Below are 20,414 nucleotides of genomic sequence, written 5' to 3' on the forward strand. Positions count from 1 at the left end.
TCACAGTTTTGGAGGGTTTCTTGGGGCGTCTCTCCTTGGCTTGCAGGTGGCTGCCCTTTTGCTGCTTCTTCACGTGGTTGTCCCTCTGTGCGTGCACATCCCTGTTGTCTCTTCCTCTTCCTATAACACCAGTCATATTGGATTAGGGCCCCACTTTACTGGTCTCATTTTATTTAATCATCTCTTTGAAGACCATATTCGACTAGGAGTTCCTGAAGGACAGGCATCCTGCCTTCTCCATCTTGAGCTGCCAGAGTCTAGCCTGGTATCCTTGAACATAGTAAGCACTTAGTACGCAAATGAACTGCAATGAAATGGGCTGAAATGTATCTCTTTATTTATTGGGCTCTTCTGTTAGAAGTCAAAGCAGGACTGGATCAAAAAGTTTAGAGAAATGTGAGAGAACAACCTCATGATGGCACCTGGGCACACTAGTACTTTTGCTGCTTTGAAACTGAGATGATTTTCCACGTGGTTGAGCACCTGATCCCATCAGGTAGGTCTTAAGTGTGTGACTCTCTTGAGATTTCGTACTTCTCAGTAACACAATGAATTTTCATTGCAATTGAAGGGCATTCATATTGGAAACAGGCGCCGACTGTACTGTGATGACTTCTCATTTCCAATCAACTAGGGGCAGATAATAGCAGATGTTTGTTAAAGCCAACAGGCTTTCTCTACGTGGTTCAATGAACTGCTCTTTCTGTTCTGAGTAGACAAATGTTACCGTTGTTTATATATGATCTTTGGGCAGGTTGTTATGTTCTAGGTTTCTTATATTCAATGAGGCATATTCTTTTATTATTATTATTACTTCTTTGCCCTTCTCATTTAATGATATCTACAACTTTTGGGTGTAATAGGCTCTTATTTAGCAGCAGCAGATTCATCCTGCTTTGACTAACGACGCATCACTCAGTTTCACCCGTCATTGATTGCTCAGTTGGCGGAGCCTGCATCTGGCTTCCTGTTTCTCCTATGTCCACTTTTCTCTAATGTCACAGATGCCCTTATGTGGTGGGCACTTTCATTTTCTCTATTTACTCTTCTTATGTTCTGATGTTCCTTCCTACTTTTTCATATTGCTGTTAATTTCAAAAAGTCAATTGTTAAAAATGTATCTACCGCCATAAAATAAATATTTCAATGCATATATTATTTCCACGTTCACACCAGTTTTTCCTTTGGACCTAGTTAGGTGAATATGGAGGATAAAGGTTGTCCTTATAGGGCAAAATATAGTGGTGATTATTGTCCTTGGCCTTCGAATATCACACACCCAAGGATAATGAAGTCATCCTCTAGAACTGAGAATAAGGCGTAAATACATTCACACACTGAATTACTGCTTTAAGCCATAGCGAATTATGTTAATAATCAAGAGGAAGGCTAGCTGTCATGGGAAAACTTCACCTGTTATTTACGCAGTGGTTTTAGGACAGTTTCAGTATTATATCCTTTGTGGCTTGTGGTTCATGGCTCAGACTGCCTAATCCTTAGAATCACAAGGGACATCTGTGAATCCGCTGTTCAGTTCCTAAGCTAAAGGCCCACAGGCAGAGAGACCACTTGTTTATGGGCAGATCCTTGCACAAATCAGCAGATGAAATTTATTCTAATGTGGAGAAAGCTGGATGTTAGGGCTATCAAAAATGACATTAATTTTCATAAACATTTTATGAAATTAAAAAATGAGACAAACCTCACACTGGATGTGAAAAATAAAATCATTATGAAAAATAAAATAGTGGCAAGTTGGTAAAGCTACAACAGTGATGTCCTTTTGTCAAAGGAATAGGAAATCCTTAACAGAAATATTAGAAAAGTATGTAAGTAATCTTACTTTAGAGAATAAACAATTAATGATGACTGATGTTTTATTCAGCAGAACCAAATAGGATTAAAACAGTAGCTTAAAATTGTTTCTCTATACAGAACTAACTTGACTGTCAGACTTCCAGAAAATACTGTGAACAATACCTTGCTAATTTGTTTTTAGATTTGTACTTCCTGACTTTTTATATCTTTACCTACTATACAAAATGTGTATATTTTCCTTAGTGAGAACTGATAAGATGGTAATTTTCATATGAGAAGGGTGGTTATCAAAGTTTTGCAAGATTGGGACCCTGTTGCTTTTAGCTGCTGGCAGAGGTGAGGGTTGGTGGGGGAGGGGGAGGGTGTCATCAAGGGAAACAATAGATATTTTTTCCCTATAATCTCCTTTTGTTATCTTGCTTTTGTTATATAAGTGCATACTGACGTTCAACCTTTGAGTTCTTGAGACCCTGGCTGTTGATTATGCGGTTCCTGTGAGATGTTTTCTGGGTGGCCTGGTTCTTTGCTGAGATGGTTAAATGACAACAATAACACTGCAACCCCGTGAGGCTCCTAAGATACTTGTGGCACCCCTCTGTGGACTGATGAATCGGTTCTCCCATGCCATCCCATAAGGTGATGATCTGGGGACATTTTTAAAGAGGATAGGCCGCCAAGATGAGGCCTCCCAGTGAGTTACCTCACTCCTGAGAAATTTTAGCAAGTTATTGAGCAATTTTACATTTTTACAAGAAAAATTTCAATTTTCCATTCCTGGACTGTTTTACACTTGCTACTTGGCGACATCATTTTTGCTTAGGCTCATGAGTGCCATCACGGCGCTTATGACAGGCTGAACTGAGCAGCAGCCCAGAGTGACAATGCACAAATAGACCCAACCGAATTTGGCTTCCGGATCTACAAAACATATCACTGACATTAGTTTTCCAGGGGAGGCAAATGTTCTCATTAACTTAATATTTGAAAAGATTTGTGTGTCATCTGATATCCTTTAGATTGGCACTGGAGATTGGGAAGGGGACTGAGGCGGTCATACTGCACAGAACTTTTATGTTCTTCTTTGACGACCAACTCCCCTCTGGGCTCCTGGGAGCAGTTTCCAGTGGAATGGAGAGCAGAGAGAATCATAATTATGTCTCAGCCCTGGTTCATCACCCAGTAGGGACCTGTATTTCTACATGTGGCCTTATAAATCTTTTAGCTAAATCGGGACTCAAATGTAAAACCTAGCTCCCTAGGGAACTTTTTAATATAAGCCAAAGTCTGGTTTAGGCTGATTTTTTTTTTTTTTAACTTTGTGAAATGAATTTACTCATGATAGTTACAGATTTAGTACAAAGTCTTGTTTATTTTGCATGACACTGAAAACAAAAACAAAAAACCCCAAATGAACAAAAAGCAGAAACATTTCTGGAACACCTTATAACATATAGATCAAATCCCATTTAAATTTATATCTATGAAAATGTAGTTTAGAAGCTGGTAGAATATTCAGAGAAAGCATAATATTTCTGAGCAATGCTACCTTCATTATTTTGCTTGGTTTTGCTTTTCAGTTGAATAATGTTTTTACTTTATAATATATATCCATAAGGTGATAAAGTAATGGAAATATGACAGACTTGTCCTTTCTGGTTGTTCTTGTATCCTATGACAACCATAAAACCTGACACTGCTTCAGTTGGGTTCTGAGTAAGTAGTATTCTGGAGTTAATCTCCTAAGGAGCTCTACCCTCATGTCCTGACTACCCTCAAAGGAAGAGATTCTGTCTGGTCAGCACTCCAGGAGCCAAGCACTCCTTTAAAATCTGGATTGGCTGATGCTACGTGTCAAAATCCAGACAGAGTGATAAATTACTCATAAATGAAAAGAGAGGAAACTATTGCAATGATGGTCACTGGCTATGATTTTGGTAATTCCATTTCTATAGCCGTTCCTTTAGTTACAGATCTTTTTTAGATTGAACATTTGGTTCCCAATTTGAACCCCTGAATTTGAATGGCACAATAAGTTACTGGAAGCTGTTAGCAAAAACCATGCAGGCTGGAAATGATCCTTGGGATCTCTAGAATCCTACAAAGAAATAATAGAAAACCCAGGGACCACTAAATGCCATGTGAACTGCTGGGAAAAAATAGCTTGCATTTTCTGAAGAAAGGTGACTCTCTGTATTTATGTAATCATTCCGCTTATGATTCTGCTTATTAGTCATAAACCCCAGAAGTCATGAGGTTAATAAGAACCTTTCCAAAGACACGTACATTAAACTTAGGGAATCGGGTCATAAATTTGCAGAATTCAAGGTTTATTGGGACGGGTTTTGTGTCTCACGTTAGAGTCTTTGCGGGAACACTGGCTCCTGGCACATACTCTCTCGGCTTCCATATTATTTCTGTCTGCATGAAATGCTGCTTGTTCCTCAAACCAGCAGAAGCTACGTAAGCCTTAAAGGATGGATGCTTCCCTACACCCACCATCATGTAAGCAATAAGATATGTGCTCCATTCACCTAATTAGGAAAGAGCCTCAGCAGCGAGTTTGTTGTATTAGTGATATGTTTTCATGTTTTAGTACATGACTTACATTCGAGTGATTTTTTTTTTTTGGTCTGAGTGTTTTTATTGATTCACTTTGAATTTCTAGCTTTTAATTCAATTCGGTTCAAGATCTGTTTTCTGTTTTCAACACGTGCTAGGAACCATGTGCAAAAGGCTGTCAAGGATGCTATAAATAAGATGGAAGAAATACTGATAAATAATTAGCATATGAAAAGATTTCAACTTCAGGAGTAATCCATAAGTGTACATCAAAGTAAGTTTTTTTCCTATCAAATTATCCAAGAATTGAAAAACAAAGAATGTTGGTGAGTCCCTGATGCAGGGCACTTTGTTGTACTGCTGTGGGAGCAAGTGCGGTAAGAGACACAAACCAAAAGCCCTGGGGGAAGGAGCAAGGTTGGAAACAGAAGGGAGAGTTTCTGGAAGGATTAGCGCCTGAGCACGGCCTTGGAGGAAGGGTGGAATTTAAACAGATGGAGGGCAGAGCACAGAGCTTGATTAAGGGTGGCACTGTTTCACCCCACCATGTTTTGGACATTTACCCATCTTGGCGCTTGAGCTCTATCTCATTCATTCTAGTGTTTTTATAGTATTCCATGGGATGAATATGTATTTATCCATTCTCCTATTGATGGACGCTTAGATTGCTTTCAAATTTTTGTTGTCACAAACAAAGCCACTGGAACATCTTTGCATATGTTTTCTTGTGCACATTGGAGAGATTTTCCCGGGGTGCATACTGGGGAGTAGGCTTGCTGAGTCATGGGGTATGAACTGAAATAGTCCAAATTGCTTTCCAAGTGTCAATGCCGATTGAAACTTCCACTAGCCATGTTGGAGGGCTCTTATTTTCTCTCGCCCTTACACTTAGTGTTGACAGACATACATTTTTACCAATTTGATGGGTGTGAATGAGTATCACATTAATTTTTTTTCAGTTCCCCGATTACAAGGGAGGTTCAAAATATTTTTTGTATATTTGTGGGGGTTCAGATTTCTTCTTCAGCAAAGTGCTTGTCTTCCCCTATTTTCTATTTTTTATCTTTTCTATTTCTTTATCGACTTATAGATCCTCTCTATGTATTCTGGATGTCACGTTTTAAAAAAAATCAATGAAACAAATTGCAAGTATTTTCACTTCCTCTGGATCTTGTTTTTTAAACTTATATTATTGCCTCATTTCATTCAGAAATAATTTTAATTTAGGCACAATTATGATTCTTTTTGTTTATGGTTTATGTTTTCCATGACTTGCTTAAGAAATTCCTTCCTAACATATTTCATAAAGAGAGTATTCTAACATTCTTTGTTTTGTGTCTCATATTTAAGTCTTTATTTGGCCTGGAATTGATTTTTGCGTATGGTCTGAGATAGTATTCTAATATTTTTTTCCAAAGGGATAGCCAACTCTCCAAGTCCATAAATAACAATTCTTTTTATATTGTATTTTGATGTATTTATCACATGCCAGGCAAGTTTACACAGACTTCAGTGAGCAAAAACTATGGAAATCCTCTCAATGGCAGTGTGTGCAAGTGGCCCTGTAGTCACAGGTATTCCAGAAGCAGCTAAAAGACCGTGAGTACAGATCTGACTGAGTCTGAATTCAAACTCTGTCACTTATAAACGAAGTAGGGTAGAAAGAATACTAATGAAATGAATCAATTTGAAAAAGTTGGTATTGAAATGAATATAATTAGACAGAAGTTTGGGACAGAAATATCAGCGGTCCACATCAATTTTAAAAGGTTGAAGGGCTGGAATATAAGACTCTCCAGTGGACTCTGAAATATTGGAATGAAATGAAGAGGACCCATAATAATGCTAACCCCAAGAGCCTGGACTAAATATATTAGACAAAACAATATTATTGAGGAGCAAAGTATGTGAAAATCATTTATTCTTGGGAAAAGAACTGTCTGCAGATAGCACCAGGACGTGGCTCACTCAACCCAATTCCCAGCTGGCTTTTCCTTGGCTTTCCCCTTTAAAGAGGCTGAGACGCTAAACACTCACTTTTCTTAGATGCTTTCTGTCTGAGGTGGCCATGTGGCTCAGCTCTGGCCAGTGATGCAAGTGTACAACATTCTTTTCCATGAAAAAGACAGAGCTGCCTGAGGATAAGACCCTTAGCCCTCTCACCTTCCTGCTTCCTGGAAATTGACATGGGCTCTGGAAATGCAGTGGCCATGTTGTGATCCTAAGGACACTTGTGGCATTCTGAGCTACTCTACCAGCCTAGTGTTTCTACCTTTAGACTTTGTGTAGCCGGATACAAAATAAACCCACATCTATGTAAAGCCTTGTAGTGAAATTTTTTATTTTTAAGATACATTTATGCCAAACACATGCCTCCATGATACAGCTTTGATACCTTGTTCATTGATTGCTTCAATACTGGTTATCACTGAAAATGTTTACAGTAATGGGTGTGTGTGAAGTGAGAGAGGATTAAACAGAGGAAGGGAAAAGAGAAGATGGCACATATACCTTGTGTATCCAGAGTTTAATTTCTAATAGAAGAAATAAGACATGACTACAGATTGAGAGGTGGTTTATGATGTGTCCCATGTGCCAATATTTGGTCCCAAGTTTTCATCAGATGAACTTCTACAAGCATCTGGGATTCATTGTGGCAGCTTGGGCACCACATGGACATTTTTGTGCATCAAACACTTGGTCCTAAGAGTACATGTCATGTGCTCCTAAAGTCATATCATAAATAGTCACAGGACTATTTTGTAGTAGGAGATGTCCAATAGTGTATTTTCTACCACAAAACCATCCATATAAAATTCCTTTTGGAGCTATAAGATTACATTCAAGAGACACAAGCAAGCATTCCAGTCCACCTGTTACAGTCACAAGATGGTCTCTATTCTATTGGTGAGCCTTTGAAAGAAACAAGCAGCCTGCTGCCATGTTGTGTCACTATCCTGTGCAGGCAATGCACAGGAGATGAGAAGGCAGAGAAAAAGCACATGTGTGGCCGGGGCTCAGAGTTAGGATGTAACTTGTTGTTTTTCATCATGCTGTATCCCTCAACATGACTAATTTCTTGTTTGCACATTTCAGGGACTCCAAAAATGGTTGCTGTTTTTGATTGCATGTAGTTTTATTTCCTGGCCATAATTTAACCTAGAGTATATAAGGATATAATCTGACCTCTTGCTTTACTGGCCAGCCAGTCCTAAATTTAAATTTGGCAGTGAACACTCTACCTAGTTTCCAGTTCCCTGACCCAGAGGAATGAATTTCACAGCAAGGATAGGTCATGCCACCTGCCTTCCCACAGATTGTCCTTTGGTCCTGGCCAAGGGCTAGGACAGGGTGGCAGTGGGAGTGGAGGAACAAGATAAAGGCATGGTCATGGAGGGGCCCAGCCCTAGGTAATCCTTGGCCTAAAGAATGTCCAGGAGGATGAGTTGGGAGGCATTTAGGATTGTCACTTCTCCTCAGATTTCATTAGTGTTGCTGTGAGGCTGTTCTCAAGGGTTTTGAAGTGATCCTTGTCTTGGCTGTGAATGTGTGGTTTGTGACTCAGGCTGCCCATAGTCTGTTCCCAACACTTTCAATCTGACCAGACTTGGGCTGAGGCTGTAGAAGAAGCAACTGAAAGTGTCAGGGTGCAGGATTAAGGTTAGGGGAAGCTTACCTACTCTTTACTATGGTACTGAAATGTCTTCCCTTGGAAAACCCTCCAACTGAGACTTTCGTGCCTTAATCTGCTAATTGTTTTAGACCAAGGTGGTTCAGCTATGGGCACAGGATGCCTTGGGTCTTTAGACTTTGATCTCTAACTTATAGAAACACCCTATGGGATGATGTGGTTTTAGCTTATTTGTCTTCTCCCACCTTTTTTGAGCATTAACCTTTTTTTTTCCCTGAGGAAGATTCACCCTGAGCTAACATCTGTGCTAATCTTCCTCTGTTTGTATGTGGATCACCACCACATTATGGCTGCCGATGAGTGGTGGTGTAGGTCCTTGCCTGGGAACTGAACCCAGGCTGCCGAAGTGGAGTGTGCTGAACTTAACCATTAGGCCATGAGATTGGCCCCATGAGCGTTACCCTTCTTAATTAAAAAATGCTATGCTTGCAAGATCAAAAGTTTGTGATTAAGATTTTTATTCCGTATAAAGTCATTTAAACTGTTTTTGTTTGTTTCAGTGATTGCTTAGTCCATCTGTGATTACCTCAGTGCAGCTTTCTTTGATATAAACAGAAAGGCTTTAAAAAATTTGATGAATCCCAGTGTTGGTTAACATTAGAATTGGCTCATGCTGAAATTCATATTGACTTCAGAGTGCAGTTTATCTTTTGAGGTTGCTTTGACTTTGGGGAGGATAGATATTGGAAGTTTCCATGGAGAATACTGCTTGGTTGACTTGTTTTTCTTCTCCATGATGTTAGAAGGAAAATCTCCCTGACCAGAAGGCTCACTCCTCAGCCAAAGCAGTGGTCCATCTGCTGCATCACTGGCTGTACAGAGGAAAGAATCCCAAGGTCGATTGATCCAGCACCCAGGCTGGGAATATAGTGCTTCCGCTGTTTTACAGGTGGAGTAACTGAAGTCCCAAGAGGGCCAAGCAACTTAGGTAAATCACTAGGAAATGAGGTTGATGGTGGTGTGGAGGTGCAGTGGATGTAAGGTGGGGCAATGAGATCATGTTCTAGAATTCCTGATTCCCAATTCAAATCCACAAATTGATAGTATTGCAAAGCTGGCCATAGCTTGCAAAACAAGTGTTAGCTTGTTGAGTGCTCCTGATGCTGACCTACAGGAATCTGAGACTAAGGACCAGGCTGGATGGTGAGGGAGACAAAGCTGGTCTTGCCACTCTCTTCTCTGTTTGATAGTTGTTTACTACTCCTTGTCCTTCAAAATTTCTTTATTAAAATATCAAAGAAAAATGTCCTTATTTTTCCCCTCCAAGACTTGAGTCAATTCTCTGGCATGACTTCTTCATTGACTTTGTTCTTTAGTAATCTCTTCTCTTTCTTGTATTTCCAATCTCTCCTTCCCTGCTGGGTCTTCCCTGAAGCTTACAAACATATGCAAGTCCCTCTCATATTGAGAAAAAAACCTCTATTCTGCATCCCTCACTATTCTTTTTTTATTTTCACAGCCTAGCTTCTTGAAGGAGTTGTCTACACATTATTATTATTATTTTTTTGTATTTTAAAAAATTCAAATTTATTTGACATATAACATTGTGTAAGTTTAAGGTGTATGACATGTTGATTTGATACATTTATGTGTTGAAATGTGATTGCCATTGTGGCAGTGGATTCTACACTTATTTTTTCTACTTCCTCACTGCTGATTCATGTTGAGCCCGCTGCAATCCTTGCCTTGACCGTTTCACTTAACTGTTTTGTCAAAGGTCACTATGATATCCTAATTACCAAGTTGAGCAGATTCATTTTTGGTCTTTCTTATTTGACTTCTCTATGGCATTTAACACTTTATCTTTCAGTTTTTGGGGGGGAGTTTCATGAAGATAAATTATATACTATAACATTTAAGGTAATATTTAGCTTCTTTTTCTATGTCAACTTTTATTCATTAGCACAGATATTAATTCAAGTTAAGTTACTAAACCCTAATCTTTATAAATAATAATTAATAGATTTCATTTTTTTATTTTTTATTTTTGTGAGAAAGATTGGCCCTGAGCTAACACCTGTTGCCAATCGTCCTCTTTTTGCTTAAGGAACATGGGCCTGGAGCTAACATCTGTGCCAATCCTCCTCTATTTTGCATGTGGGTTGCCGCCACAGCATGGCTTGATAAGCAGTGTGTAGGTCTGCGCCTGGGATCCAAACCAGTGAACCCTGTGCTGCTGAAGCAGAGCACGTGAACTTAACCACTACACCACTGGGCTAGCCCCAATAGACTTTATTTTTTAGAGTAGTTTTGGGTTTATAGAAAAATTGAGTGCAAAGTGCATCAAGTTTCTGCACCTCTTCTTTCCCCTCTCACAGTTTTTACATCTTGCATTAGTGTGAACATTTGTTATAATTGATGAGCCAATATTGGTATGTCATTAACTGAAGTCCATAGTTATCATTAGGTTTCACTCTTTGTGATGTACAGTTGTATGGATTTTGATAAATGTATAATGTCACGTATCCACCATTACAGTACCATACAGAATAGTTTTACTGCCCTAAAAATCTCCTATGTTCCACTTATTTATCCCTCCTTCCTTCCCCCTGAGTCTTAGAAACCACTCATCTTTCTATTGTCTCCATAGTTTTGCCTTTTCCAGATTGTCATACACTTGGAATCACACAATATGAACCTTTTCAGATTGGCTTCTTTCATTTAGCAATGTGCATGTAAGTTTCCTTCATGTCTTTTTGTGGTTTGATAGCTCATTTCTTTTTATCACCGGGTAATACTCCATTATATGGATGTACTACAATTTCTTTATCCATTCATTTCTTGAAGGACATCTTGGTTGCTTCCAAGTTTTGGCAGTTATGAATAAACCTGCTATAAAGCTCCAAGTGCAGGATTTTGTGTGGACATACGTTTTAAACTCTTTGTGGTAAAGCTCACTTAATTTTCAAGCCTACCCTTCCTCGACTTTCATGGCACCCTTCTCTTGTCCTTCCCCTCTTACTACTTTGATTATTCCTTCTTGTTTTCCTTTGCTGATGCCTCCTCTTCTGCTGGCCTTTTAAGTGATGTTGTTTCCCCAGGTTCTGTTTTGGCCCTTTTTATACTTTCAGCATTTCACACATTCTTCCTGGATGGTCTTATCCACTCCCAGGCCTTCCTTTATCAACTCACCGATGAGCCCCAAACCTGTAGTTCCATTGCACACCTTTCCCTTGAATCCCAGACCCATGTATGTGCCTCACCTCTTGGACGTCTCCTATACGGAGATGTGGGCAACATTTCAGAGAGGAAGGACATCCAATTTTGGGAGTTGTTTCTCATATGGAAGTAAAAGTATTCCTGTTTTTCTTTCATACATATATGAGTGGGAAGCTTTTCTACTATGTTTCCTCTATTGCAGGGTTTCTCGACCTCAGCATTATCGACATTTTGGACCAGATAATTTTTTGTTGTAGGGGGTTGTCTGTGATTTGTAGGATGTTCAGCAGCACCTCTGGCTTCTACCCACTAGATGCCAGTAGTTCCCCCTTCCTTCAAGGTTGTGACAACCAAAAATATCTCCAGATGTTGCCAAATTTCCCCTGGTGGTAGAGGTGTGGCAATTCACCTCCTTTCCCTTGAGAACAACTGCTCTAATGTAACATACTTTCCACTGCTCTGTGTCTTTGCTCACAGTTTTCCTTCTTCCTGAATTATCCTTCTCCAAGTGAACCCAGAGAAGCTTCTACTTATCCTCTAAGACTTGGCTCACGCATCACCTCCCTTACAAAGTCTTCTCTCATTCTTCTCCCCTTCTGTACGAGATTACCTCTTCCTTTGTGTCTCACTGTTCTTCAGTGATGGTACTACTCTTGCTTCTTTACATGTGTGACTCTCTTCTCTGCGTAGTGAGCTGATTGAGGGTTGGCATTATGCTTCAGTCTTTGAATCACCAGCACCTTCACAGTGTGTGGCAATTAATGTGCCAAATTAATATTGTTAAATAAATGAACCATAAAGGCCCTCCCTGGTCAAAATCCTCTATGATAAATTCTCATTACACTATGTACAGCTCCTTCAAAGCACTTATTACAGTTGTAACTTTCCACTTTTTTTAGTATGATTATTAAATTAATGTCTTTCCCCCTCGCTAGGCAGACCATAACAGGCTTCATAAAAGCAGAAGCTACAGCTGTTTTTGGTCATCACTGAGTCACGCAGTGCTTGGCACTTAACAGGTGTTCAAATATATTTGTAGAATGAATAAATGCTCTTGGAAAAGAGTCACCTTGGGAGCTTCAATTTGGGCATATTAATAATAACAACTAATGTTAGCTTAAAAAGTGTTTTTATAGATATTATTTTCATTTAATAATCATAAAAATCCTGGCAATATCTTATAGATGAGAAAACTGAGGAAGCTCGAAGAAATTAAACATCCTAAGGTCTCATATCCCATGATCATTGTATTACAAAATTTGAGCCCTGGGTATTTCTTGTCCATACAGCCAGATTTGGGAGATCAGTAAATGTTTTAATGTCATGTTAACTGAATGAGTAACTATATGATTATTCTGTATTTTTGTGTATTGGTTCAGAGAACAAACATTTTTACATCTATATGAGAAAAGATCATTGGAATTTATAGTAACTGCTCATGGCCCCGTACCAGCCCTATACTAACACAATCATTGTTTTTCCACTGTCATCCAGGGGCTAGCCAGAGAGAGTCAATATAGGAAGTTTCACTGGTCCGGTGGGTGCAAACACCAAATGGAAGAATTATTTTGATGTTTTGAAGAATAAAATTCTTCATCTGGATTAATTTACAATATAAGTGAATGACAACTCAAAAGGGATAAAGGAGGCCCAGTCCAGTGATTCTTGCAAAGACTAATATAGATCCCTAATCCCATCTTTTTACCACTAGAATCATGGGGTAACAACACTAACCCCTGCTAATCTGGAAGCAGTGGAAGGAATAGATTTACAATAGGAGAGCCTATTGTGGGTAGATTATTAAAATATTCCTGAAATTAAGTAGAGACATGAGTACATTATGAACTTGAATGCTATAGGAAACCAGCTGAAACTCTTTTGCAGAACACTGGAACTCCCAGGCCAAAGCTAGATGTCACTAATCACCCAGACTTTTTACTCAAGAATGGTGATGGGTTGAATCCTGAAAATATATGCACATAGAAAAGGTGAAAAAGGATGTGAAATCTGTTCTAATACTCTTTCAAAGATGCATTGGAAATGAGAATAGATTCTTTATGGGGTAGACAATTGTTTACTCCCTACTAATACTCTTTGTACCACTATGCCAGTTCAATGAAGGCGTTCAAGAGTTATTTGTTGAATTAAATGGGAACTCCATTCTATCATATGAATGCTCAATTAAAAGTTTTCCAGGCCAAGAAACTAGCCTCTATTTCAAGTAATATTTGCTAGGGTGTATGGATAGTTATCTGTGATGATACCAAAGGATAGTCTATACCCTGTCATTTTACATCTGACAAAAAAAAGATGGTATCAAAGGGCATGTGAGAAGACATGTGGAATTCTGATAGAGCATTCTTTATGGGGCTGATAGAGATACTTCCTTAATGATATTTGACCCACCTTAGACACAAATGGAAAGACTGAAGATAAATGTGAGTGAAGGGAAGTGATTCTAATAATAATAATATGAATTCATTAGGTATCAATCTTTGAGTTGCTCATCATGATTGATTTCTTGATGAGATCTTTATCAAGAGATGACCTTGTTGCTGAAAATTACAGTATTGGGGAAATATATAGCTACTGATGAAAGCATGTGAGGATTTGCTTTGTGTGAGTGTGTGTGCACGTCACTTGGAGATACTTTCACTCTATTTAGCAAGGCAACTCTTCCTTGTTCTTGAGTCAAGAATATAATGGAAACTCAAGAGAATTCCTCTGTTGCCAGAAAAGCCTTTTATTTTGTCCTTTCTGACCCTAATATTCATACTTTTGACCACCCACAGGCCAATCCAGGAAAATTAGAGATAACTTTCATAGACTGGAAGACCAGGATGAATTTGTGTACATTTCAATTTAAAAGATTCTTTTTAGGGGAATTAATGCTGTGATGTTGGAAGGTGTTATTTCATTCACAAAGCATTTGCAAGATCTATTATGTGTGAGATTAATCCCATGTAAATATTTGGTAGAAGTAAAGAAAATTTATTCCCTGCAAAATGGACCCAGTGGTGGGAACCAGCCCAATGAGAAGAGGCTGTGCTTCACTTTTCTAAGCATCACCAACAGAGCTGCTTATTCTCTGAGTCTGGAAGAGATCCAGAGGGATTTAGTTTTATGGGGTTTAATGTAAAGGTGTTATATTTCATGAGATGAAATCATAACACAGTGGGTTGCAAGAATTTTGAGAGATTATTTTTTCAGAGTGTTGGCAAGCACCATCCTCTGGAGAATTTTGTGTCTAAAAGAGAAATATAGATCTTCTTTCATAGGATTGAAATGATAACTAATCTTTAATCCATTTTAGATGGCTTGAGTTTGACCGGGTAGGCCGATTTGGAATGCACATAGCAGGTCTCACCTCTCCAGTTGGTCCTTTTTGAATCTGTGACTTTCAATGCATCCTAAAACTTCAGGGCACATGGACAATGCCTTTTGGGTGGCCCCCACTCCTAACCCATGATTAAGGATCATTTTATTTGTTTGTAGATTATACTTCACCTTTAAGCTTCAGGCACAGTTTGATTCTCCATGAGTTTTGACAATACAAATGAACACTTGGCCAAGACAAGAGAATGCTATTGAGCTGTATCTCAGGTTTCTTTCCTCTCTTTCTCTTATGTTTTCAGCTGAGAAAAGTTCTCTCTCTCTGTTTTAGAGAAAGCCGAGCCATTTCCTTGACTTAGGTTTGACCTTTTTTACTTTTTTCTGAAACACATATAACTGTCCTTAGGCTAAACATCTCTCTACTTTTGTGACCATTTCATCTCTAATTTCCCTGCAATGCAACATCTTGGAGAAGGTTTCTGATGAATGGCAGGAGAGAAACAAGACACTGTGCGGAGAAGTCTGGTGCCTCTTCTGATTTCCTGATTTCGATGTGTGTGGAAGGGAGTTTTCATTCTCTGCAGCTGAGAGCCTTCTTGAAGCGTGGTTCAGGCAAGAATGTTTTGGAAGTGCAATTAATTCAGCAAAAGAGTCTAGGAAAACTAATGTATGCCCTATTGTGTGTAGCTCTTTTCCCAGGGAGATTTTTTCCTCCCTCGTTTCAGAAATAATAGATGCAATCTTAAGGCTTTAAAAACGTTCTGCGGCAGCCAACATATCATCTGTAATGATAAAAAGATGTGCACATCAGCACAGATGTGTTTGTATCAAATCGTGTACATGATGTATCTCATGTGGAGCCTCTAGTGAATTCTCATGGTAACACCGATGAAATTATGCTGTGGAGGAAGGGAGGGGGGAGTTATGAGTTATTACCATCAAGGAACAAATGTTACATTCCTTATCTTTCTCAAATGTGTTTCTGCAAATGCATGTCAGAGCAGGCTGTCATCCGGAGACAGTCCAGCTTTAGGATGCTGCAAGAAGTCAAGCTGAGGGAGGTTAAGAAGCTGGGGCATAATCAACAAGAGGAGCAAGCTCACTTGCAGCTGTAGACTATCACCTATCACCCTGTTTCCCAGACTTGCCTGCTCACCTGGGGAGTGTGTTAACAATGGAGATTCCTGCAGACTTATCAAATCAGAGTCTCCAGCAGAGGGGCCTGGGACGTGGAATTTCCAACCAGCAGACCAGCTGATTGCTATGATCAGGCAAGTCTGGAAATCACTCACCTCGCAGAATTAGGATGACATTTAAAAAGGGATGGTTTCGTGAGTGTGTGTTTTGGGGGGGTGTGGATGATGAATAACAGCCAAAGGGACTGTTCTGCCTTTGTTTTTGCTGAGAAGTTGCTGGAAGAACATTGTCCTCATGTTTCTCCATGCTCTCTCTGCAACACAGTATATTTCTCTCACAGTTGGGTCAAGAAAGACCTTTGTCTTTCCTAAGAAACGGGTCTGTCTTCTTCTACAAGATGAGAATTTTGTCACCTACTCCTGAACTCCTTCTTTAGCTCAGTTGCCAGGAAATGCGGTGCCGGTTTTATGCTCAACCACTGTTACCACCTCTATTATTATGGTTGGCTTGTTAGAGTTCCTCTTCCTACTTTTGTGTTGCCTTCTTTTTAATCTCTATTTTGATGAATTTTACGATATTTGTTTTATGAGTGACTTCCAGTCTCTTTTTTTTCTGAAAAACGGCAGAGTATGAATACATTAAATTGAATTTTTAATTAATAGTTGTTAATAGAAGGAAAATAAGACAACAATTTAAAAGGTGGCTAATTTAAATCACTTGCCTTTCGACTCTGAATGCAGTGGTACCACACAAATATGTGTTTTATCTTTGTTCCTGCCAATGACTAGTGTGGGTTCTGGAGAGAACAAAAGAGGCCTAGGTTGATTATGGATATTTGAGAAAGTGCATATTCTGAAGTTAATTGATGTAATTTGCTTATGCAAATAATAGTTCTGTAAAGGTAGGATGATTTTTTTCTCTCTTATTCATAATTTACAGGTATGGGTTTGATTAGAGGTATGGTAGGTGACACTTTTACTTCTTTTGTTTCCAAATTGAAATAAAAATACATCACGGTAACACATGAAAACAGGAAACTCATGGTAGATGGCAGGAGTTATAATGAAAAGCAAGTCCCCCTCTTGCCTTCCAACAACAGTCCCTTTCAGAGGCAGTCACCCTGAACTGTCTCAGTTTTCAATTCTGTAGGTGGCCACCTTGATGATTCCTTTGTCTTTGAATGGATCATCGTTTGCTCTGTGCTATATTGCTGTTTCATGATGCTGTGTCTAGGTCTGCTCATGTACACTTTCTGTGCAGCATACTCCATTGGCCTTTACCATCAGAAGACTCACTTTCTTCAGGTTGGGGAATATTCGATTATTATTTTTCTAATAATTTCCCACTTTTCATTTTCTTTATTTTATGAAATCCTACTGGAAATTCCTCCTAGTGCCTTTTTTTTCTTTCTGCTGTTTAGAGAAGAAATTTTTTCTTCCCTGAAGGTAAATACTGGCTGACCTGTTGCTCTGTGAGCAGAGTAACTGCTACAATTTTCCATTGACAGATTATCTAATTCCTTGTTTTCAGCTCCATTTCTTCGACCTGTCCTCCATTCTCCTTGATATGATCTTTAGGTTTTTTTCTGGGAAGATCCTTTCTCATCTCCACTGCAGCCTTATCCTGCACGTATTTGGAGCTGCAGCTGTCTCTACTCTGTTTCTTCCATCAAAATGCCTCTCTTAGCTTTCTCTCTTCAAAACGTGTTTATGGGTTTATTTGTATGTGGATTCCCTTACTTTCACTAGGGTCTTGGTGTATTAGTCAGAGTAGGTTAGACTGTGCTGTGGTAACAAACAAACCCTGAAATCTCAGTGACTTAATACAATAAAGGAATATTTCTGCCTCATACTGAGTCCAATCTGATGTTCCTGTTTGAGCATCTCTTCTGGTCAGTTCTCCTTCAAGCTGTGAATCCTTCACTTCCAGCCATGTAGGCAGGAGAGAGATAGATGATAGAGATAGAGAGAGAGAGCTATACAGGGAGACAGACAGACAGACAGAGAGAGAAAGAGAGGTTTTACAGAGGGACCTTGAAGTGTGGAATATCATATCTGCCAACATTAATTGGTTAGACGCATCAGGAGAAGCTGAGAAATTAAGTTTAGCTGGGTACCCAGGAACGAGAGGAGAACTGGCTGGATGTGGATGGTCCAGAACAGTTTCTTCTAGATTTCATCAGCAGGGAAGGTAGGTGTGTGTATGTGTGTGTTCAATTTATCATCTTCAACTAGAATTACTTCGTATCCTTTAATTGATTTTTCCCCCCAATGGCAATCAGAGAATATCATCAAGAAGCAGCCAAGGATGAACCTGGTACATGGACTTTTTCGGATTTCTAGATTTATTAGGCTGAATATAAGTATATCTTATAAATTATTTTTTAAGTATTCTTAAAAAAACCCTATAAATGTAGTACATATTCATCATTGAAAAGTTGAAAATATTAAATAAGAAGAAATAACTACCATTAACCTCATCTCTTAGTGAAAACAGTGCTGACATTTTGGTATATCTCCTTTCACCTTTTTGATCCATAATACATGTATATATAAATTTTTCATTCTGTGTCACTATTCTATTAAGTGGATATATTATATTTTACTAAAGCATTCCCTTATTACTGCATTTTTAGATTATTGCATATTATTGATTTTGTATTATTATTGCATTCCAATATTTTGCTCTATAAACATTGCTGCTATAAACTTTTTAAAAATCTGGTTTTTTTCTGCATTTAAATCTTTCCTTAGAAATGGACTTACTGATCAAAGAGTACAAACTTTTTAAGGTTACTAGATATGTTTTACCAAATTGCTTCCCAAAAGGATCTTTCAATTTACTCTTCCACAACATTGAGTATTATCATTTTTCCCCTAATATTGTTCATGAAAACTGTTAACTTCATTTAACTCTGGAGAGGGAGGAGATTTCCCTATTTTTGTAACCAATCACATTTCTTCTTTCTGTATTGTTTGCTCATGTGATTTTTAAATTTTTCCTATTGGAAATCACAGCTTTTTAAAATGAGCTCTTCCTATATTAAACTTAGTATTCTTTGGCCAACTAATTTTATCATATGCTGGAGGCTTGTATAAGAACACACGGACTTAGTTTCAATTTTCCAAGAATTGATGAGGACTTTATCTTCTCCCCTTTGCTTTTTTTTAGAGTAATGGAGGAATGAGCTATGAACTCACTTTAGGGAACTTATAGTTTCTCTTTCTCTTTTAAGAATTTATGGACAAGAGATTTGTTAGAAAGTTTGTTTAACAATTTTGCTTATAGCTGGAGGAGTGAGTGCAGAGTGTACTTTGTTGGGAGAAGGTAAGGCATTCTTAGGGGTGAGAGACAATGATGTGTGGGGTCAAGTAGGGTAGCTGGCAGAGAATAAAAGGTACATCTTGTTAGATATTCAGAAGTGAAATGGCTAGAGGGGGCTGGGTGGGGAGCTGTGTTGGGGCCAGATCTTGAGATTGGGAAGATAGCTGAAAAGAAATGACAATGAGTATATTGCCGAGAGAGGCTGGAAGTGATCTGCAACAATCAGAACTTTATTTATGTCTATTTTTATTTTTTAGTTAAAGCCAAACAAGGGACTTAATGATTGTTAAAATCATTAAGGGACAGTGCAAACTTGTCAGTCTTTTACGCGCCAGACTTACTGTGTTAATGACTTGTCCTGAATCCTGGGAATGCACTTGGATAGGAGAAGGGAACAAACTCAAAGCCCCTGGGGTCTGGTGACCAAGAGATGACGCTGAGAAGAACAAGACAGAGAAAGAGAACTGTGGAAGATTCAAAGATGATTCCCTATTCGGTTAGGGTTTAATGCATTCAGGACAATGGACTGGGGGCACCAGGAAAGGGGAGAATGTAAAAGACAGTCTATACGTGGAGGAGGCTGTTACCTGAGGAGGTATTGGTGAACACAGCAGGTCTCGGAGAGAACCGGGGGTTTCCGGGGCTGGTGGGATGCAGGTGTGCATATGAAAACCATGGCAGGCGAAACTGGCTGCCTGAGTTGCTTCTTTGGCCAACAGTATTTCAGCAACATCTGTGGATATATACATTTTAGAGGCGAAAGCTGCAGGGGTTTATCAACAGTGGGATTGTCGAGGATGCCTCTGCGCCTAATTCTTTATGTGTCAAAACTTGCCAACTCTGCAAAAAGATCCCAAACAAAAGATACAGTTGATTTACTGTGTCTAGGTTCAGAGTAGAAGTTTATATAATATATTGGTCAATGAGACAGAGAGAGCCAAAAGTATGACAGCAGAGATTAAATGTCAAACCAGATGTATCTTGTGTGACCATTTTTGGATGATGTAAAATAGGATACTATCTTTGGTTTGGATGCATATGAATTTATTTGGAATTTTTACTTCAGGAGCGAACTCTGGTGTAAAGGAGTCCATTAACAAATTGATAATTCAGCTTAATAACTAGATCTTATGCAGGGAGAATCTTTTTTACTTTAATATAGGAGGACAAAGAGTAATTTTTTCAACAAATTTACTGACTTCTAATTTTTGTAGATCTCTTAGAGCAATCAAAACTATTACTGCCTAGAGCAAGGTTGACAAACAACAGTTAGTCACTAGATTTCAAATAAGAAAAACAATCAATAGTAAATGCTGCTATGTTGGATCTTTTCCTCATTCTTTTGAAGCTCTGGTATAGTTTTGTATTTTTTTTTTTCTGCTTTATCTCCCGA

The sequence above is a fragment of the Equus quagga genome, chromosome 3 (genome assembly GCF_021613505.1).
Source record: "Equus quagga isolate Etosha38 chromosome 3, UCLA_HA_Equagga_1.0, whole genome shotgun sequence".
Taxonomy (NCBI): domain Eukaryota; kingdom Metazoa; phylum Chordata; class Mammalia; order Perissodactyla; family Equidae; genus Equus; species Equus quagga.